The sequence below is a fragment of the Procambarus clarkii genome, chromosome 19, assembly GCF_040958095.1.
Source record: "Procambarus clarkii isolate CNS0578487 chromosome 19, FALCON_Pclarkii_2.0, whole genome shotgun sequence".
Classification (NCBI taxonomy): domain Eukaryota; kingdom Metazoa; phylum Arthropoda; class Malacostraca; order Decapoda; family Cambaridae; genus Procambarus; species Procambarus clarkii.
This window is the reverse complement of record NC_091168.1, coordinates 24,229,330-24,252,630: the sequence shown is the minus strand read 5'-3', so window position 1 is coordinate 24,252,630 and position 23,301 is coordinate 24,229,330. Positions and strand designations below refer to the sequence as shown.

The 23,301-nt window shown below is 45.9% G+C and overlaps 1 protein-coding gene across 1 annotated transcript in view; it reads left to right on the top strand.

Moving 5' to 3' along the window:
- The window catches only part of LOC123757574 (FMRFamide receptor), a 687,359-nt gene that overhangs the window by 530,112 nt on the left and 133,946 nt on the right, over window positions 1-23,301 (top strand). Inside the window, 1 exon segment of the mRNA XM_069327162.1 lies at window positions 21,047-21,097. The gene's annotated coding sequence lies outside the window, so the exon portion shown is untranslated.

Here is a 23,301-nt window from a genome sequence, read left to right as displayed (position 1 = left end):
GAGTGGTGGACCTTGTTGAATATGTTTGAACTTTACCTGTTTTTTTTTCTTTGGTAATCGTTTCATGGTGGGGGCAGCATACTCAAGAATGGGTCATACATAGTGCATACAACGCCAAGAATGGGTCTTTGTCCAGGTTGCTGCAGGATAACCGGTCATTGGTCAGTATGGTGTATGCTGCCCTCGTTATCATGCTGGTTGTGTGTGTGCCTATGGTGGTGGATCTCCGGTTAAGTCCTCTTCCTTCATTCACTCTTTCATTCGAGTCATTATTCTAATTCCTATCCTCATAACCTTGCATTTGACAGGGTTAAAGACTAGCAGCCATTTCTCAGACCATCTCTGCAGATTGTCTAGATCATTTGGCCATGTATTGCAGTCCTGCTCAGTTCTGATTAGTCTAATTAGCTTAGCATCGTCAGCAAACATGGATAAGAATGAGTTGACCAGACCACACACTAGAAGTGAAGGGACGACGACGGTTTCGGTCCGTCCTGGACCATTCTGAAGTCGAATGTGTCACATTTTCAAGTCACAATCGACTTGAAAATAGTCCAGGACGGACCGAAACGTCGTCGTCATACATAGGTCGTCGACGTCGATGACGTCGTCGTCATCTACACACTTTCTAGTGTGTAGTTTGGTCAACATATTTCAGCCACGTTATTGTGACTCCTCGCCTGCGATAAGAATGAGCTTTCCGCCTCTGTAAATCCGTTTATACGTGTCACGAACATGATGTGCATTAGTACCAACCTTTGCGGTACTCCACTCATTACTGCACGTGTACTCACCTAGATGTGGTTACAGGGTCGAGCTAGGCTCCTAGACGTGCCTTCGGAACGTTCGTAGATTAAAGCAGTGACGCAGTTCTCACGTTTTTATCATATTTACATTTTAAAAGTTTGAATCTAATTAGCTTCAGTGACTTCTGCGTCTAATCTTTTTCACTCATTAACAGCTCTAACACTGACAAGTTCTTTCTGATGTACTTATCTAGTTGTGCTTGCGGGGGTTGAGCTCTGGCTCTTTGGTCCCGCCTCTCAACTGTTAATCAACTGGTGTACAGATTCCTGAGCCTACTGGGCTCTATCATATCTACATTTGAAAGTGTATGGAGTCAGCCTCCACCACATCACTTCCTAATGCATTTCTTTTACTAACTACTCTGACACTAAAAAAGTTCTTTCTAATATCTCTGTGGCTCATTTGGGCACTCAGTTTCCACCTGTGTCCCCTAGTGCGTGTGCCCCTTGTGTTAAACAGCCTGTCTTTATCTGTTTGTCTTGTGTGTGTGTGTGTGTGTGTGTGTGTGTGTGTGTGTGTGTGTGTGTGTGTGTGTGTGTGTGTGTGTGTGTGTGTGTGTGTGTGAGCGCGTGCGCGTTTGAGAGTGGTGTGGAGGGAGTTGGATGACGTGAAGAAGCCTATATTCGGGCGGGCTTGAGGGTCACACTGTCACCTCACCACAGGAGTCCTGACAGTAGTAAACACACACACTGAAGGATGACTCCCCCCGTCCCTATCTTGGGCTATACGTCCTGCCAGCAACGGTGGGGTAATTAATCTCCCCAGCTCAAGTGTCACTCGAGGAGAATATCAATGAGACTCAAAATTTGCTTCGGAATCCTCTAAGATGAACAATCTCTCACACGAAGCACCGAAAGAGAGAGAGAAAAATATAGAATGATTACTGCATGTCCCGTTCTATAGTCTCTCTCTCTCTCTCTCTCTCTCTCTCTCTCTCTCTCTCTCTCTCTCTCTCTCTCTCTCTCTCTCTCTCTCTCTCTCTCACACACACACACATTAGGTACACACCGTCAAGGTATTCTCGTGAAATTTGACAGTTTTGAATCCATATATCGTCAGAGATCCAGGATATTAGTCTTATAAATACCATCATCCGACGCTATTTTCCCTGTGAAATATATATATTTATTGACATTGGGCATGGAGGAGGGGGAAGGAGATGCTAGAATAGTAGGAAGAGGAGAAGAAGGAGGAGAAGAAAGAGTAAATCCTGCCCTTTGTTTTCAAAAGAATTGACTGGGGGTCAGACAGCCGCAGCTGTGAAATATCCCTCTCCTCAAATCACACACATGAATATTAAAACAAAACTTCTGAATTCGCTAACACCAGAAGACGTTCATAAGGAAATCACAATAGTATATAGGGGGGCCTCGTAGCCTGGTGGATAGCGCGCAGGACTCGTAATTCTGTGGCGCGGGTTCGATTCCCGCACGAGGCAGAAACAAATGGGCAAAGTTTCTTTCACCCTGAATGCCCCTGTTACCTAGCAGTAAATAGGTACCCGGGTGTTAGTCAGCTGTCACGGGCTGCTTCCTGGGGGTGGAGGCCTGGTCGAGGAACAACCAATATAGCACGTTTTAACAACGTTCTAATACGTCATAAACACGTTAAGCCAAGATGTAACAACTTTATTACAAGTTGTAACAAGCGGAAAAGAGAGACAGTTTCGGTTTGTGTTTCGTACGGGAATCGAACGAACGTCCTGAGGGTAACCTCACACACGCACCTTAACCCCCGGACCATGATATGCTAAAGGTAAGACAACCTGGGATCACACTGGGATCACACCCGGGATCACACCCGGGATCCACCACTAGGCTGGGAGGCACCGAGCTGGTGGTAGTCAATCCAAGCTTTACATGTAAACCGTATACACTTTGGTGTAGACTCCTCGTAAAGCTGCGTGGCTGGGGGGATACCCAGGACGTTGGTTCGATCCCCGTCCTGTTCCACAGAATTTGTCTCATAACTACAAGTATTTTTGGATTTCGCTAACTCGTGTAACACTTTGGGCTGTCTGTCTGTCTGCTTGGTCCTGTAGCTGTCTGTCTGTCTGCTTGGTCCTGTGGCTGTCTGTCTGTCTGCTTGGTCCTGTGGCTGTCTGTCTGTCTGCTTGGTCCTGTGGCTGTCTGTCTGTCTGCTTGGTCCTGTGGCTGTCTGTCTGTCTGCCTGCTTAGTCCTGTGGCTGTCTGTCTATCTGCTTGGGGCTGTGGCTGTCTGTCTGTCTGCTTGGCCCTGTGGCTGTCTGTCTGTCTGCTTGGTCCTGTGGCTGTCTGTCTGTCTGCTTGGTCCTGTGGCTGTCTGTCTGTCTGCTTGGTCTTGTAGCTGTCTGTCTGCTTGGTTCTGTAGCTGTCTGTCTACTTGGTCTTGTAGCTGTCTTGTCTGCTTGGTCCTGTAGCTGTCTGTCTGCTTGGTCTTGTAGCTGTCTGTCTGCTTGGTTCTGTAGCTGTCTGTCTGCTTGGTTCTGTAGCTGTCTTGTCTGCTTGGTCTTGTAGCTGTCTGTCTGCTTGGTTCTGTAGCTGTCTTGTCTGCTTGGTCTTGTAGCTGTCTGTCTGCTTGGTTCTGTAGCTGTCTGTCTGCTTGGTCCTGTAGCTGTCTGTCTGCTTGGTCCTGTAGCATTCTGCTTGGTCCTGTATCTGTCTGCATCTGTCGTTGTCTGCGGGTGTCTACAACCCCCCCCCCCCTGTCTGTCAATCTAGCACTGTGTCTGCTTTTCTAAACCTAGTTCCATCTTATTTGTCTTATTAATATGTAGTACAATAAATTGTTTCGTGCTTCCCTTATTTCACTTATTGTAGTTTTAACAGCACGAATATTTTAAAATAAGTAAATTATTTGGAATTAAATGCGATTCGGGGCTGGAATGTATTTTTGTCTTGGGAATCCCTTTAATACGTTTAATAATAAGATGAAATATCATCGTCCGTCCTCTGATGAAAGGAGATGAAATCCAGGAAGGTTCGGAGAGTTTCAAATCCTATTTACATGGAATTTGCTGGTCGGTTTTTGCGTTATTTACAACTACGAGCGGGACTCTATATCTGTTTTTGTGTGATATATCTTTTTTTTTTTTTTAGCTCTTATGTGTGGTATCTTTTTTAGCTTTTGTGTGTGTCTCTGTGTCTATCTGTTGGTTTTATTTGTCTGGGTTTTCTCTCTTTTTCTTTGTTTTATCTATGTTCTTCCTCTGTCTGCTTTTTTTTTCTCACTCTGGTACTTTTTATCTAATCTTTTCCTCTGTCTGTCTCTGTCCCTCTGTCTCTGTCCCTCTGTCTGTCTCTGTCCCTCTGTCTCTGTCCCTCTGTCGCGGTGTCTCTGTCTCTGTCTGTCTGTCTGTCTCTCTCTCTCTCTCTCTCTCTCTCTCTCTCTCTCTCTCTCTCTCTCTCTCTCTCTCTCTCTCTCTCTCTCTCTCTCTCTCTCTCTCTCTCTCTCTCTCTCCTCAAATCTCCATCCCTATATTCTCCATCAACCGTGATAGGAAACAGGCATTTTCCAATAAATATTTTGGTTTAGCTGTTCCACCAGATAAACTTGGTATTGATAAAACCTGTTATCTGCTATATTCTTTTGTATCCCCCCCCCCTTCCGCCATATTTGATTCCTTTCCCCCCTCTCTCTTATTCTGTCTCATCCCCCTCTTTCTCATCCCCTTCTTTCTCATTCCCCTCTTTCTCAACCCCCCATCTGCCTCATCCCTCTGGTTTCTCTTCCTCCTTTGAGGAGACTTTTCGTACATGTCTCAGGTCCATTCTTCATCTCAATTTCTCATCTGGCGTGAGCCGACAAGCCATCTCTTGTCTTCCTCATCTCGATTTGCGTCTTAATTACAAGTCTCGGCCGAGCCCAAGATCAGCAGCGGGGAGAGGGAAAAAAAGGACATCTCGTCCATTAGGCGAAGTGGCAAATTTGCATCGAATTTCAACATCGTTATTATTATTATTTTTTCTTCCCCTGAGGAGATTCGTGATGGTGTTGTGTTGAGCATGGTAGGTAGTTTTATCTGGGGGGAGAGGCTAGGAGAGGCTAGGAAGGGCTAGGAGAGCTTGGGAGAGCTGTGTGTGTGTGTGTGTACTCACCTAGTTGTACTCATCTAATTGTGCTTGCGGGGGTTGAGCTTTGGCTCTTTGGTCCCGCCTCTCAACTGTCAATCAACTGGTGTGCAGGTTCCTGAGCCTACTGGGCTCTATCATATCTACATTTGAAACTGTGTATGGAGTCAGCCTCCACCACATCACTTCCTAGTGCATTTCATTTATTAACTACTCTGACACTGAGAAAGTTCTTTCTAACGTCTCTGTGGCTCATCTGGGATATTGTGTGTGGGGGGGGGGATAGAATGCTGCGTCGAAGAGCTGGAAATGGTAATAAAACAGAGGCCAGAAGTTATACACCGTTATAAAAAAGTTATAAAAAGTTATTCGAAAGAGTGCCAAGGAGTAAGATGCCAAGACACACGGAATCACAACGTCTCCACAACCTTGAGACAACTTGAGAGGCAGGGCGCTCGTCCTGCCTCTCACGTACTGCCTGGCCCACTATATGAGAAGCACAGATGCCGGGGAAAAGACATGCAAAAACGCTGATGCAATATAAAACTGATTTCGCTGAAGCTTTCTCAGCAGATGTGACCATGGCGTTAGGGCAGACAAGATGCGCTCAAAGATGACTATACCCCTGTCGAGGTATGGAAGATGGATCTTCAATTCCCCGAGGATCAGAACTCAGGGAGTAATAGTAAATAAGTCTAATTGGGATCATCCACCGTGCAAAGCTCACAGTCCCCCCCCCCCCCTCTCTGCCTGTCCTTCAAGGTTCTGTGCTTCAAGGTTCTGTGCTTGCTCCCGTACCTCTGAGACACAGAAATGAAGGACATATAGAATATGTCTGGACTATAGCGACTTCGAGTACCATCTCTGTGTACCATTGACCTTGTGTAGTGAAGCTGTGTTCAGGATTTTGACATGGGTAAGTAAGGGTAGAATATAGACGTAAATTACGTTAATATTATATTCTTGACGCGCTGTATACGCTGGGAGAGGAAGTTATACCTACAGCTTGAAGCACAGCTGTGTATAATGACTTTACTGACAATATACTAAATCCCCCAAATTAAATCCCCCCAACTTCCTCACCAAACTTTCCTTCCACACCAGCTGGAAGGGGCTGTGAGGAGCCTTCCTCCTCACCAGCTGGAAGGGGCTGTGAGGAGCCTTCCTCACCAGCTGGAGGGGGCTGTGAGGAGCCTTCCTCACCAGCTGGAAGGGGCTGTGAGGAGCCTTCCTCACCAGCTGGAAGGGGCTGTGAGGAGCCTTCCTCACCAGCTGGAAGGGGCTGTGAGGAGCCTTCCTCACCAGCTGGAAGGGGCTGTGAGGAGCCTTCCTCACCAGCTGGAAGGGGCTGGGAGGAGCCTTCCTCACCAGCTGGAAGAGGCTGGGAGGAGCCTTCCTCACCAGCTGGAAGGGGCTGGGAGGAGCCTTCCTCACCAGCTGGAAGGGGCTGTGAGGAGCCTTCCTCACCAGCTGGAAGGGGCTGGGAGGAGCCTTCCTCACCAGCAGGAAGGGGCTGTGAGGAGCCTTCCTCACCAGCTGGAGGTAGGTATGAGGAACCACCCTCCCAGCAGTGGGGAGTTAAGTCAAGCGATTGCCGTTACAGCATCGAAGTGCTGTATGGTTTTTTTCTGGAGGAGTTCGATGTCGAAGTGAGGAAGAGCGCTGAAAACCTCACTCTCTCTCTCTCTCTCTCTCTCTCTCTCTCTCTCTCTCTCTCTCTCTCTCTCTCTCTCTCTCTCTCTCTCTCTCTCTCTCTCTCTCTCTCTCTAAGCACTTCCTCCTCATCATTCCCCTACCTTCGCTAATCAGACCTGAACATTTGAGGCAATATTGTCTTAACGATAGAGATGGTGATTACTCCCTGAATTACTGAAGGGGGTATTTAAACTTCATCATTGTGGCATACTGATTTGGCTCCAATGTCCGAGTCATCATGATGAGTTATATGTCCGTTAGGATATATCCATTCACACCCCTCCCCTCCCCCCCCCCACCAGAAAAAAATATATATTTTTCTTCATAGGGAGAACAGCTGACAAAAAGTATTCAGAAACAAAATCACGATTTCAGACGCAATGGGAGTCGTTGGGGGTAGTTGGGGGGGGGGGAGGATTGGGGGTAAGGGGGGTTTGAGGGAAAGGGGGGGTAGAATGGGGCGAAGGGAAGGGCGGGGAAGAGATGGTTCGCTATAAGGGAGGATAATGTGACCTTAAGGGAAATAATTTTACAATTTGAAGATATGATGAGTGTTCGTAACCTGTTTTATACCTGTCCAATGCTCCTGTCTCCTTGGCCTGTCCAAAATCGGTATGAAGATTCATTGATGAAGATTAAGCCACCCAAAAGGTGGCACGGGCATGAATAGCCCGTAAGTGGTGGCCCTTTTGAGCCATTACCAGTATCAATAGATGATACTGGAGATCTGTGGAGGTGCGACTGCACCCTGCGTGACGGGAGATGTCTCCTGTCCAAAATCTGTATCGGTCTGTCCTAATACTGTCTGTCTGTCTGTCAATGGCGTGTCCGCGCCCTCTTCACAATCGTTAAAAGCCCCCTACAGGATGATCTCCAACCGGCCAGGGCAATTACTGATAAATAAAATAATATATATTTTTTCCTCTGTATTTTGTACAGGAGCAGAAGGAAATAGTCAAAATTGACCTGTTGAGAGAATTAATAGGAATTAGTTTTTTTTTATAATGCGGAAATAATAATTGGTAATATGTTAATCGGAAATACATGTATCCCTAACACGATCAATAAATCCTTGGATTAAGGGACATTACTGTGTGTGTGTGTGTGTGTGTGTGTGTGTGTGTGTGTGTGTGTGTGTGTGTGTGTGTGTGTGTGTGTGTGTGTGCGCGTGTGTGTGCGTGCGTGTGCGTGTGTACTCACCTAATTATACTCACCTAATTGTGCTTGCGGGGGTTGAGCTCTGGCTCTTTGGTTCCCGCCTCTCAACCGTCAATCAACAGGTGCACAGGTTCCTGAGATGTGTGTTCCTGAGATACAGTTCCTGATGTGTGTGTGTGTGTGTGTGTGTGTGTGTGTGTGTGTGTGTGCGGGCGTGCGTGCGTGTGCGTGTGTACAGATTACTAGCGTACTGTCAGTTTCAATAGTAATGTGCATCTTTCTAAATCGCATATTTACAAACTTTTACAAACAGCGACCCCCCACCCCTCCCCCCACCCCTTTCCATCGAGGTAATTGACATGTATCGGAAATGAATAAAAACGTCATGAAAAAACAAATTGAGCTCCCGGGCCGTAGAGGATATATTATAACAAAACGAAGCCCGATTACACTGTATACTGTCAGTATATGTGGACTTGATATGGGGCGAGGGGGGTCTCTCTCTCTCTCTCTCTCTCTCTCTCTCTCTCTCTCTCTCTCTCTCTCTCTCTCTCTCTCTCTCTCTCTCTCTCTCTCTCTCTCTCTCTCTCTCTCTCTCTCTCTCACACACACACACACTCACCCTACTTCTAGTGGGCTGAGCTCATGCAACGCAGTTTCGAATCCTGGTGAGGACATAGATTTGAATATATATATATATATATATATATATATATATATATATATATATATATATATATATATATATATATATATATATAAATGTAAAAGTTACATTGGGCAAAGTATGAGTATATATATTTTTACCCCAAGAGATCATTGTGCGATGCTGATTATCCACTAATCACTATTTTTTTTCGATTGTCAGTAAACATGACCACTTCCACAGAGGCGGAAACCACACTGATAAGAAAAATCTAAAAGATCCGATGCTCTAAGGAGGTCCTCGAACGCCTTAACGAGACCGTAGCGATGCCCTAGCGAAGTCCCTAAGGATGCCTCAGCGATCAAAAGCTGACGAAACATTTTTGGCTTTTCCATAGTCGGCGCCTCTCCCCCTAATTCATCCCCTAACTCTATCCACCACCACTTGTAACTACCCCTACCACAACCACCCACCACCATCCACCACCATCCAGGTGACTGTAATGGCCAGATGTAATTACCCCAAATGACCTATTAACAAGCTAACCACCCCCTTCCCCAGGCCCTTGAAGTTGTACAAGAATGACATAGTCAAAAATAATCATAGTAATACTGAGAAGCTTCTTGCTCAGTTCACGTAATAGAATTGCATGCAAGATTGCAACTAGTCTCCGCGGCGCGTTCACAGGAATATAATTAGTTTATTACGCTATGTTGCACAAATTTTTTTGGGGTTCCTGGGGTAGTTAGTGTTGTGTTTTTGATGAGATAATATGGCTGCAGAGTGTAGGAATTGGTGGTTATTCTCCGCACACGTACTTGATGTACTGGGACCACTTAAGGTGTATTGGGACCACTTACTCGCCCAGTTCCCGCTCATCTGGAAGTACACAGCGTTCGGCACTCTTCCTGACAGGTGCTATTATTTCCATTGAAGATATTAACTCTGTGAATGGGGGCCAAATGCCCCCCCAATCTCCAGTTAATTCCATCGGCCGCCTCGCCTGAACGCCGGCGGTCAACGGTAGCACATTCCTGTTCATTGACGTTAGAGATGTAATAGGAAGATTTCTCACGTCCGTTTGTGTATTAACAATATAGCAGTCAGCCACGAACCTGTCTGCCAGCGAGGGCAAGATGAAGGGCGTTGCGAAAGGCGGATATCTGCTTGCTGAATGGTTTATCTTGCGTGACGTAAATCAGATTCGGGGGCTCTGAATGGTTGATCTTGCGGTGGCGTAAATCAGATTGGCCCTTTGAATGGCTCATCGCTTTGCTGTGGTCCATCGAAATTTGATGAAAACAGGAAATTTTCTACAATTTATGAGGCGATTTGTGTGTGATATATTGAGTAATGGCTCCTGTGGTTTATAGATGCTTGGAGATGATGTAGGTTGGTTTTAGAAGAGCAAATAACACTACGGGCTCACTATAGCCCGTGCTACCTGGAACTTTTATGTTCCACGAAGCTGAATCTATAACAACAACAAATAACGCGGAGGAGAACAGTGTGAACATTTGTTCATCATATTTTATAATACTGAAGTAGAACGTTTATTGATAAATCACGTTCATTCTGATCTTTGTCTGGTATATGGTAATTAGTTCATACATTGCCTAGATCAGTGAGTCTAGACGAAGGTTCTCTAGGTTTCTTATGGAGAGGTGTTCGGCGTGGTGGTGTAAACTGTCAATTCAGGGGCCAGATTCACGAAGCATGAGTTACGCAAGTACTTACGAACCTGGGGCCAGATTCACGAAGCAGTTACGCAAGTACTTACGAACGTGTACATCTTTCCTCAATCTTTGACGGCTTTGGTTACATTTATTAAACAGTTTACAAGCATGAAAACTTCCCAATTAACTGTTGTTATTGTCATAAACAGCCTCCTGGTGCTTCGGAGCTCACTAACAGTTTAATAATTGTAAACAAAGCCGCCAAAGATTGAGGAATAGATGGACAGGTTCGTAAGTGCTTGCGTAACTACTTCGTGAATGTGGCCCCCTGGTCTTATAGGTGTTAAGAGTTACGTCAGTGTAAGTTGGCTGCTGATTGAGGAGTGTTTGATATGTGGTGCTTCAGCTATGTCAAGTCTCTATATTGTCCTCGTATCTGTCAATTATTTCAGCGTTGTTATTCTCACTCCGGTGATGGTCTATTGGGTGTTAGAGTTTTGTGTTCTTTGATGGAGCCTCGTTGTTTGTGCATTGTTAGACACCTTCAAAGTGATACAGGCGATGAGTCACAATAACGTGGCTGAAGTATGTTGACCAGACCACACACACTAGAAGGTGAGCTCTCATCGACTTGAGAATGGTCCAGGACGGTCCGAAACGTCGTCGTCGTCGTCGTCCCTTCACTTTCTAGTGTGTGGTCTGGTCAACACCTTCAAAGTAACGTTGTTGTCTTGTTAATGAGGTTGTTGAGGCTGGCAATCTCCAAGTAGACAGGTAAAGCCACAGACGACTTTCGTCTCTTTCAAGACTTTCCTTCGCATGCATCTTGGAATCTAAATCTTGGCTTGATGCCTTAGGATAATTTTAGACTATTGCCGAAACACCACACGTGGAAAAATAGAGAATGCTTAAAACGCGTTTTCGGCTTATTTCGCCTTCATCAGAGCAAAATAGAATGACTTGGCAGAGCAAAGTTTTAGATTATTATTCACGTTTCAAGAAACCGTCTTGAAACTGAAACACAAGAGTCATCTTGGACCGTAATCCAGATAACATTAGTTATCTTCTGAAGAAAGCAAATGACCTGAAATCCTGATATCGAGTCATCATCAATTGTCGTAACAAAATGATGGCAATCAGTTGATGTCTGACATCACAGAGGATTCTAAACCTGGCCTGTAATGTTGGCTTATGGTAAGAAGTTCTGCGATGGACTCGAATATCCGTCAAATTTATTCCAGCTTAGCCCCACCCGCTTCTCTGGACAAGGAATAGCGGAATTGTAATTTGTTTTGTTTCTTTTTGTTATCTATTCTATTTGTTACACAAATAAATCTCATTAATGTGATATATCAGCGACAATATTTACAACTGGAAAGCAGTGGACTAGAACGCACCTGGGAACACCCAGATGCATAGATTCGATCCCTCATCACGGCTCCTGTGGATTTATTTACCCGGTAAGATAATTTGAGGTGAGGAACACTATTGTTTCAAGCGTAGGTTAGACATATATATATGAAGGAGTTTGGGGGGTGGGCATAAATATACAAGAACTGCCTCGTATGGGTCAATTATATACCTGCTTTCTACGCGTTTTTTTTTTGTTTCTTGTTTTATATCAAAGGTTTCCTCAGAGAGGTCATGTGCTACCTACCTACCTGTTGCTGGTCCCGGGATTCAGTGTCCCCGCGGCCCGGTCTCTTGACTGGTGATCTGATGTATGAAACACAGTCTGGTTGATCAGGTATGCTTTAAAGATGTTTATCCAGCTGTCTTATGAGCATCAGGAGAGGTCGGCTAGTTGTTGTTGTTGTTATAGATTCAGCTACTCGGAACAAGTTCCAAGTAGCACGGGCTATGGTGAGCCCGTAGTGGACTTACCTGGCACAGGAGCGGGGCAAGTAGCACGGGCTATGGTGAGCCCGTAGTGGACTTACCTGGCACAGGAGCGGGGCAAGTAGCACGGGCTATGGTGAGCCCGTGGTGGACTTACCTGGCACAGGAGCGGGGCAAGTAGCACGGGCTATGGTGAGCCCGTGGTGGACTTACCTGGCACAGGAGCGGGGCAAGTAGCACGGGCTATGGTGACCCCGTAGCTTACCTGGCACAGGAGCGGGCCAAGTAGCACGGGCTATGGTGAGCCCGTGGTGGACTTACCTGGCACAGGAGCGGGGCAAGTAGCACGGGCTATGGTGAGCCCGTGGTGGACTTACCTGGCACAGGAGCGGGGCAAGTAGCACGGGCTATGGTGAGCCCGTGGTGGACTTACCTGGCACAGGAGCGGGGCAAGTAGCACGGGCTATGGTGAGCCCGTGGTGGACTTACCTGGCACAGGAGCGGGGCAAGTAGCACGGGCTATGGTGAGCCCGTGGTGGACTTACCTGGCACAGGAGCGGGGCAAGTAGCACGGGCTATGGTGAGCCCGTGGTGGACTTACCTGGCACAGGAGCGGGGCAAGTAGCACGGGCTATGGTGAGCCCGTGGTGGACTTACCTGGCACAGGAGCGGGGCAAGTAGCACGGGCTATGGTGAGCCCGTGGTGGACTTACCTGGCACAGGAGCGGGCCAAGTAGCACGGGCTATGGTGAGCCCGTGGTGGACTTACCTGGCACAGGAGCGGGGCAAGTAGCACGGGCTATGGTGAGCCCGTAGTGGGCTTACCTGGCACAGGAGCGGGGCAAGTAGCACGGGCTATGGTGAGCCCGTAGTGGACTTACCTGGCACAGGAGGGGTGCTGACGTCTCCTGATGTTGAGCGGAAAGACAACCTGAGAGACCTTTTATATAGGCATATAGGCTCGAGTACTTCCGGTTAGGCAAATTCACTTTATATTTACGGACTGGACACAATCCTCGCCTTTTGTCCACGATGGTTTTGCTTCTTGCGGGTCGGCGTTCAATCCCCGACTGTCCAAGTGGTTGGATACCATACCTTCACCGCCCCCCCCAGTCCCATCCCAAATCCTAATCCTGACCCCTTCTAAGTGCTTTATAGCCGTAATGGCTTGGCCCTTGTCCCCTGATAATCCACTATCTCTCAACCCCTTTTGTCCAAATTGTCAGAATCTAATAAGCCCTCAGAGATGTTATAAATCAATGGATTGAAACTCGTTGTATTTGTCAGTTGTATTTGTCATAGGAAGGTCGCTGAATACACATGTTAGCGCTCAGGTCAGTTCAGGATCTCGCTAATTGTAAGATAAATAAGATCGGTCCTGCTGCATGGGTAACAGCTTCTCCTCTATATAGACCTAACCTGGCTTTGCGCCCTTTGCAACACTCCCGCTTCGACAACCACAGCGCAACTCCATAGTCTCCTGAGACTACTTGATGCCTATTTTAATAAGATGAAGGAATGTTATTTTAACATTAATTCTCTGTTACTTTTCCATATTTTTCACATATTTTATCTTTCCTATCTTTACATATTTTATCTTTCCTATCTTTACATATTTTATCTTTCCTATCTTATTATTGCCGCGCCGTGATGTTTCAGGGCATCTGTTTCCAACTACCAACTGAGCCTTTCGTTCTGTTCTCCAGCACATAGAAAAGACTATGTTGTCTATTCATTTCAGGATCTGGTACATCGTGATCATATCTCCTCTTTCCCTTTGGCCCCGCCTTTCAACCATCATGCAACTGATGTACAGATTTTTTAGCCTATTGGGCTCTTATCATATCTACATTTGAAACTGTGTATGGAGTCACCCTCCACCACATCACTGCCTAATGCATTCCATTAGTTAAATACTCTAACACTGAATAAGTGATTTCTAACGTCTATGTGGTTCATTTGGGCACTAAGTTTCCATCTGCGTCCCCTTGTTCGTGTTCCCCTGGTGCTAAATAGTTGGTCTTCATTTACCCCTGTCAATTCCTCTGGGATTTTTTAGGTGGTAGTCATGTCTTCCCCTAACTCTTCAGTCTCCCAGTAACGTGAGATTTAATTCTAGTAGTCTTTCCTCGTAGCTCATACCTCTCAGCTCGGGGCTAAGTCTGTTCGCACACATTTAAACTTTTTTTAACTCCAGGATTAGTCTGACATATGAGGTATACTAGGTTCTGAATGATTACTTACACACGTTTCTAGAGGCAGTTCTTATGTTGACCAACTTTGCATATGCCACTGATGATATCCTTTTGATGTGGGGTTGAGAGTATAGGTCCGGTGTGGAGGATTCCTGAAGGATTTCATTTTCTAGTTGGTACTTTGTGTAAGGCCTCCTGCTCCCTATACCTATTTTAATTACTTGACTCTTGCCTGAGTTAAACTCTAGTAGCCACTTGTTGGACCATCCCATCAGTTTGTCCAGGTCATCTTGTAGTCTCTTACTGTCCTCCTCTGTCTTAATCCTTCTCATAATTTTAGGATCATCAGCAAACATTGAGAGGAATGAGTTTATACCCTCTGGAACATCTTGTACGTATATCAGAAAGAGGATAGGTCTGAGTACAGAGCCCTGTGGGACTCCCCCCTGTGGCATGTCATCATTCTGAGGTCTCAGCACTCACAGTAACTCTCTGCTGTTTTGTTGCCTAATTACTCCCTTATCGACTGCAGCACCTAATCAGTTACTGCTGCCTATTTCTCCAACTTATGCACAAGCTTCGTATGAGCAGGCGATGAGTCACAATAACGTGACTAAAGTATGTTGACCAGACCACACACTAGAAGGTGAAGGGACGACGACGTTTCGGTCCGTCCTGGACGATTCTCAAGTCGATTGGCATACCTCATACGAAGCTTCGTATGAGGTACCATGTCAAAGGCTTTCTGACGATCCAAGAGAATGCAGTGTGCCAACTCTTCTCTTTCTCGTTTAATATCTCTCACCTGGTCATGGTGTTTCTATTAAACGTGTGAGGCAAGCTTCTCTATCCCTGAACCCATGTTGGTGGTGTGTCGCGAAGTCCCTCCTCTCTACATGTGTTTCTTGGGTTTTTCTTACCATTTTCTCGATCACTTTGCATGGTTATGTACAAGATTGGGGTACCGGCTTCTGTGTGTGTGTGTGTGTGTGTGTGTGTGTGTGTGTGTGTGTGTGTGTGTGTGTGTGTGTGTGTGTGTGTGTGTGCGTGCGTGCGTTGCAAATCTACTTACTAGAAGCTGTTATGAGAATACCAAACTAATTAAAAAGAAAATTAAAACCACAATGAACGGCATAGATCACGACCACGTAAAAGTCACCACCATGATAAGTGGAACATGTTCCAGCTCCCCCATTAATCCGATAATGAATTAATTAACCATACCAGACGCTAATGAGCGCCCAGCAGACGTCTATGTACCTAATTACAGCGCCACTGATCTACACTACCTCTCCCAGCCTCCCCCCTGTACCCACCCCACCCACCCCTCATTACAGCACCTGTAGCCCCTGTAGCTGCTCTCGCGTTATCGTCTGTAACCGCTGAAGGACTCGACAATCACGTTACTCCACAAGTGGTATTTTACAGATAACATTTTCTCGTTATCTGGTACTAAGGAGAATTAGATAACCCCCCAGGGAGAATCAGATACAAATATTGTATCTGTTCTGCCTTGGGGGTTATCTTGGGGGGGTTATCTTGAGGAGTTAGGGCCTCCAAGGTGTCGGCTTGATCCTCCTAGAAGGCAGGATTAGTGAACATGCTGCTTGCAGACTTCCCTTGAGTCTTGGTAATTACTGAGTTTGTTGCTCCTGCCTTGCTAGGGAAGGAGGGTTGGGGGGGCTTTATTGCAAGGCTTCGTCACGTCTTCAACTGAAGCCTGATTGGCTGGGAATCGAAATGGGATGGAAAAGAAGGGAGGGGGGGGGGAAGGGGAGCTTTTGTATTTGCCAAGGCATTCAGATCCTGATTGGTTAGTGAAGCAGAAGGTGTTTGATTTTTTGTTAATGGTCATTGGTTTGTTGGGAGCTGAGTTGAGTATCTGTCGTTTGTGGCTTTGTAGATGGGGTTGTACAGAGTGGCCCAAGCTGTCTGTGTCCTCTTCTCTCTCTCTCTCCCTTTTCCTTTCTCCTCTCTCTCTCTCCTTCCTCTTTCCTCTCTCTCCTCTCTCACCTTTTTTTTTAATTCCCTCTCTCTAACCCACTCCCCTCTCTTCCTCCCTTATGTCTTCCTCACTCTCCCTTCTTATCTCCCTTTCCCCCCCTTTCCTTGCCTCCCTTTCCATCCACTCCTATCTCTCTGTCTTCTTCTCTTTCTCTTGTTTTCCTTTCTATCTCTCTTTACTCTTTTTATGTCCCCCCTCGTCTCTCTCTCTCTCTCTCTCTCTCTCTCTCTCTCTCTCTCTCTCTCTCTCTCTCTCTCTCTCTCTCTCTCTCTCTCTCTCTCTCTCTCTCTCTCTCTCTCCGTCCCTCCCTAAGTTAAAGTATTTGACTTAGACCCACCTCCAGACCAGCCTATCTCCGTCCCCTACCTCAGACCATTCACCCTGCAATGTTGGGTAAAAGTAGCCTCCAAGTCTCTGGGATCAGCTGATTGACCGCAGGTTCGCCACAACCCTCCGACGAGCCAAGTAGTGCCGTATTTACTGCTAGACGTTTCGTTTCATGCAGGTCGGCGTTCAATCCCCCGACTGTCCACAAGTGGCTGGGCACCATTCCTCCCTCCTCAAGCCCCATCCCAAATTCTAATCCTGACCCCCTTCCAAGTGCTATATAGTCGTAATGGCTTGGCGCTTTCCCCCTTGATAATTCCCTTTTTTACTACCCCTCCCACCCTCCCTTTTCCCATTCTCCACCCTCTTCTATCCAAATCGTCTTCCCTTTCTTCTCATATCTCCCTGTTCCTCCCCTACCTTCTCTTCCTATCTTCTCAGGACCTTCACTATCTTCTATCCTGACTCACATGTTGTAAGATGATTTTTTAAAATTATTTAGCGAGAGAGTGGAAATTGAGTTGAAATTGACTATTTCGTGCAAAGGGGAGACATACGGTTCTCGCCCCCCGACCACCCTATGTAATGCCCATAAGCCAGACTATTTACCCTGCAAAGTTTCATGACACGATTTGATGATGATTGGTCTGTATTTACTTGAAGAGAAATAGTGCAACGATTTCAGGTGGCTTTGCCTATATCCTATATCAGACGAGCAAAGGATAGGATTTAATTCCCATATGTTAAACCCCTCCCCCCCCTCCCCTCCCCGACCGTCAAACTGGTTGGGCACCATTCCTTCCCTCTCCCGTCCCGTCCCAAATCCTTATCCTGACCCCTTCCAAGGGTGATATAGTCGTAATGACTTGGCGCTTTCCCCCTTTGATAATTACCTCCCTCCCATTTATTAACCTTTTCCAGGTTCTTGTACCTTAAGACAAAAAAGGATATACTCACCTATTTGGGCTTGCGGGGGGTTGAGCTCTGGCTCTTTGGTCCCGCCTTTCAACTGTCAATCAACTGGCGTGTGTGTAGGGGGAGGGGGCGGGGGGGGGAGAGAGCTCACAGATACAATAATTGATTTTATGTTGCCTATATGTGTTTCTTGGTGTAAATACCCTTTTACATATATATACTCAACTATAAGTTTTTCTCCTCTCGTTGGGGAGGTGGTTGCGTTTAGTTATATGACAGCTGGGCCATTAGAGGGTAAATTACTAGGAGGTTCCTACCCTGGAAACACAAACCGAAACTGTCTCTATTTTCCGCTTGTTGCAACTTGTAATAAAGTTGTTACAGCTTGGCTTAACGTGTTTATGACGTATTAGAACGTTGTTACAACTTGCTATATTGGTTGTTATAACTGGTTAGGAGGTGTTAAAACTTGTTCGAACGTTGTACCAACGTCGTAGTTTCGGTGTGTGTTTGGCGGGTAGGAACTAGGAAGCTACTAGCTGCTAGGAACTAGTACTACTAGCTAGTTCCTAAGTGGCACTAGCCACAGGGCTAAAGGTCTGTGTGAGTGTGTAACTCTGGTGTCATGGTTACTTATTAACTTTTCTTTCTACTTTTGTCACTGACGAAAACTCATTTCCAAGATGGTAAACTGGATTCAGATCTTATCATAATTGTTTTCCCTTTGTTTAAAGATGAAAAGTTAAAGTTTTTGGTTGGTTTTACCTGCTGGTGATTTCGAGAGTTGTCTATCCTCAGCCTGGCCTTGTCTGATCTTTGATTAGTCTGAAAACATGAGAATTATCTGGGTCAGGTGTCATAGTTTATAGTTAAGCTGATATATATAATCTTAAGTCAAGTTACATATTTACTCAAGCTGTGGTAAATATGTTGGAATAAAAATTACAGCCGGATTATTAAGGTCAGTTTTATTTCTGTCTGATTTCTTGTTTGTACATTCGTTGGGTAATAAAAATCTTTCTATTAAAAGTTATTTACTTAATTAAGAATTTTTTTTTTAAGTGAAGATAAAATAGGTGTTGGGTGTTTTTTGTCAGAGGTTTCTTGGCTTCTTCATCAAAGACCAATTTCCAATTTCCAATCTTTGATTTCCAATCAAAGACCAATTTTCCAAAGACCTGGGTGAGATAAATGAGCTCCCTCTCCAACACCTTGAGATGTAAGTGTGTGTGTGTTCGTGTGTTCCTGCAAGCTCAACTAGGTGAGTACAAACACACACACACACACACACACACACACACACACACACACACACACACACACACACACACACACACACACACACACACACACACACACAGGGGAACCTGTGGCCGAGCGTACAGCACGCTGAACACGTGATCCTGTGGCCCCGGATTCGATCCCGGGCGCCAGCGAGAAACGATGAGCAGAGTTTCTTTCACCCTATGCCCCCTGTTACCTAGCAGTAAATAGGTACCTGGGAGTTAGTCAGCTGTCACGGGCTGCGTCCTGGTGTGTGTGTGGGGGGGGGGGGGAAAGTAGTAGTAGAAACAGTTGATTGACAGTTGAGAGGCGGGCTGAAAGAGCAGAGCTCAACCCCCGTAAGCACAACTAAGTGAACACACTCACACACACACACACACACACACACACACACACACACACACACACACACACACACACACACACACACACACACACACACACACCACCATTTATTTCGAGTGCTGGACAATCTCAACACTGAACCCCTCGAGCGGCTGGCAGCCCGGTGGAGTGGCGCAGCTGGTGAAAGTGTCGTTCAGCGCCGCTTATCAAATACCTTCAACATGTGAACCCGCAATTGTTGAAGAGAGAGTGAGTTTGCGACACTTGAGCAAATTGAATTAACCTCAAGTTTGAAGGTTTAAGTTGGGGAAGGTGGTGATGGTTAGGGGGGGGGGGGTAGGGTGGAGATGTGACGTAGGTGGTGAGGAGGGGGGGGGGGGGGAAGGGGCAATTGGGGGCAGTAATTCCTTAGGAATGGGTGATTAAGGAACACCTACTTGCGTGTGAATGTACGATTCCTCAAACTTACGCCAGAAACTCGTTTGTTTCTGTTTAATGAAGACAACTGATGGACACTTGTGTCTTGACTTGTCTCCTGTCATGTTTCATGACCTCGTGTCATGTGTCATGACCGTGTCATGGACTGACTCCTTACACGACCTTTAGCTCAACTCACGTGTGTGTATACCTACCGTGTGTATCAACTGACGTGTGTGTGCGTGCGCGCGCGCGTGTGTGTGTTTGCGTCTGTCTGCGAAGGTAAACAGTTTGAATTGTTCCTCAGTTTACCTTTCAAGATACAAAGTTTAATCTCGGAAGGCGGAGTCAAACAGGGATCTTATTATTAATTTGCCAAGACGCTCCCGGACCAGGAAAAAGTGAAGGAAAATACTATTTACCCAACATCCCGACAGCACTCGCCATGGCAAGAGATCACAGATCATTTTCATCAAATTCATTCACTATTGATGAAAACGCGAGTTTCAAATATACGGCAAACTTGCATAAACCGAAAGGCTAAATGTGGTTTAGGCTTTGTGGAAGTGATGTGGTGGAGGCTGACTCCATACACAGTTTTTAAGTGTAGATATGATAGAGCCCAATAGGCTCAGGAATCTGTACATCAGTTATTTGATAGTTGAGAAGCGGGACCGAAGAGCCAGAGCTCAACCCCTGTAAGCTCAACTAGGTGAGTGCACACACACACACACACACACACACACACACACACACACACACACACACACACACACACACACACACACACACACACACACACACACACACACGTATAACTATCATCCTCTCCCCCCCCCTCCCCCCTTACTGAAATACACACAAAACATCCAATAGTTTTAAATGCCACATTAATTAATTAAGTTTTTCTTTTAACCATTCCTTTTGATGTCTTTCAGGAATGGAGAGCGTTTGTCTCGTATTACAGACACCAAAAATTATATTTACTTGTACGCGAAAAATTTCAATTCAATTTGGTATGACAAGATGAGATTCGCTCACATCCCAACAAGGCAATCTACGTTAATTTTCTGTTGTTTGCTAACGAGCTTGTTAAGCATTCCCAGCGACTTTAATCACGACTTGCATTAATTTATACAATCGTTTCCTATGGAGACGTTCGGGAATTTTGTATGTTGTGATCATGTCTCTTTTGAACTCTTTTTTTATGTCTTCCTGCGACATGAGGTCTGATTCATGTAGTCTTTCCTCGTAATTCATACCTCGTAGTGTATCTCACAATACTTTACATCAGGTTGTATGGTATTCAAGTTAGGGACACTGGCCTGTAGTTAAATGTCTCCCGTGCGTGTGTGTGTGTGTGTGTGTGTGTGTGTGTGTGTGTGTGTGTGTGTGTGTGTGTGTGTGTGTGTGTGTGTTTGAGCATATGTTTGAGCGAACATATAGCATTTTCTTCCCCGGTCGTAGCTGGGTGTCATGTCGGGGCTGCACACTTAATAGTTAGTCTCACGTACGTTGTAGACACCTTAAAGTGGTATGTATATATCCTCAAGCAGATGTGCTTTCAGGATCGAAAATTTGTATCCAATCAGGTTGTACAAGTCGTATTCTTAGTGTTTTTTTAAATCGATTATTTTTTTTTCCTTCACCTTAATACATGTTTGTTGAAAATGTATTTTCTTTTGCAGATGTTGAGGAGCGCGTGAGTCTGAAGGAAGCCCGTCGTCTTGTCTGGCAAGGTAAGAAGGCTTCAGGGGCGGGATTGAAAGAGATTTCTTCTAAGATAAAGAGATTTCTTCTAAGATAAAGAGATTTATTCTAAGATAAAGAGATTTATTCTAAGATAAAGAGATTTATTCTAAGATAAATTATAGCTGTGGCTTCTCTATAAGGAATTTAAGGAATTGCCGAAGCGAAATTGAAAAATATTCACCCTAAGGAAATTGAATTTTTTTCTCTAGTATAACGCGTTTATCTCTCGAGCGCTACACTTCAGAGACTTTTTGTGGCAGCAGTTTTTTAGCGTAGGAAGGGAAGCGAGAAAGCGCCAAGCCATTACGACTATATAGCACTTGGAAAGGGTCAGGATAAGGTTTTGGGATGAGACGGGGGGAAGGAATGGTGCCCCAATCACTTGGAAGGGGTCAGGATAAGGTTTTGGGATGAGACGGGGGGAAGGAATGGTGCCCCAATCACTTGGAAGGGATCAGGGTAAGGTTTTGGGATGGGACGGGGGGAAGGAATGGTGCCCCAATCACTTGGAAGGGGTCAGGATAAGGTTTTGGGATGGGACGGGGGGAAGGAATGGTGCCCCAATCACTTGGAAGGGGTCAGGATAAGGTTTTGGGATGAGACGGGGGGAAGGAATGGTGCCCCAATCACTTGGAAGGGATCAGGGTAAGGTTTTGGGATGAGACGGGGGGAAGGAATGGTGCCCCAATCACTTGGAAGGGATCAGGGTAAGGTTTTGGGATGGGACGGGGGGAAGGAATGGTGCCCCAATCACTTGGAAGGGGTCAGGATAAGGTTTTGGGATGGGACGGGGGGAAGGAATGGTGCCCCAATCACTTGGAAGGGATCAGGGTAAGGTTTTGGGATGGGACGGGGGGAAGGAATGGTGCCCCAATCACTTGGAAGGGGTCAGGATAAGGTTTTGGGATGGGACGGGGGGAGGGAATGGTGCCCCAATCACTTGGAAGGGATCAGGGTAAGGTTTTGGGATGGGACGGGGGGAAGGAATGGTGCCCCAATCACTTGGAAGGGGTCAGGATAAGGTTTTGGGATGAGACGGGGGGAAGGAATGGTGCCCCAATCACTTGGAAGGGATCAGGATAAGGTTTTGGGATGAGACGGGGGGAAGGAATGGTGCCCCAATCACTTGGAAGGGATCAGGGTAAGGTTTTGGGATGGGACGGGGGGAAGGAATGGTGCCCCAATCACTTGGAAGGGGTCAGGATAAGGTTTTGGGATGAGACGGGGGGAAGGAATGGTGCCCCAATCACTTGGAAGGGATCAGGATAAGGTTTTGGGATGAGACGGGGGGAAGGAATGGTGCCCCAATCACTTGGAAGGGATCAGGGTAAGGTTTTGGGATGGGACGGGGGGAAGGAATGGTGCCCCAATCACTTGGAAGGGGTCAGGATAAGGTTTTGGGATGGGACGGGGGAAGGAATGGGTCCCCAATCACTTGGAAGGGATCAGGATAAGGTTTTGGGATGGGACGGGGGGAAGGAATGGTGCCCCAATCACTTGGAAAGGGTCAGGATAAGGTTTTGGGATGAGACGGTGGGAAGGAATGGGTCCCCAATCACTTGGAAGGGATCAGGATAAGGTTTTGGGATGAGACGGTGGGAAGGAATGGTGCCCCAATCACTTGGACGGTCGGGGATTGAGCGCCGACCTGCATGAAGCGAGACCGTCGCTCTACCGTCCAGCCCAAGCGATTGGAAATGTACTGTTAAGTGTTAGAACCAGACGACTGTCTGCCAGAACCATGGACATTCATTTTGGTTTTAATATTTGCGACATTTGCAAGTCACACCGTGATGAAATATATTTTTTTTACCACAATATAACTTGATAATGTTGTAATTTTTCCCCCCCTGTGATGAATATATATATATATATATGAATATATATATATATATATATATATATATATATATATATATATATATATATATATATATATATATATATTGTGAATTATATATTGTATGCGATAATTAAACGTCACTATGGTTAGAAATGCAATACTATATATCTTGAATTTAACCAGGATCAGTTTCCAATGGTTCGAGTCACGCTCTCAAGTGAGGGTGATATATGAGGGTTAACGCTCTGAAGTGAGGGTGATATATGAGGTTATTAATGCTCTCAAGTGAAGGTGATAAATTGAGGATATTAATGCTCTCAAGTGAAGGTGATATATGAGGATATTAAT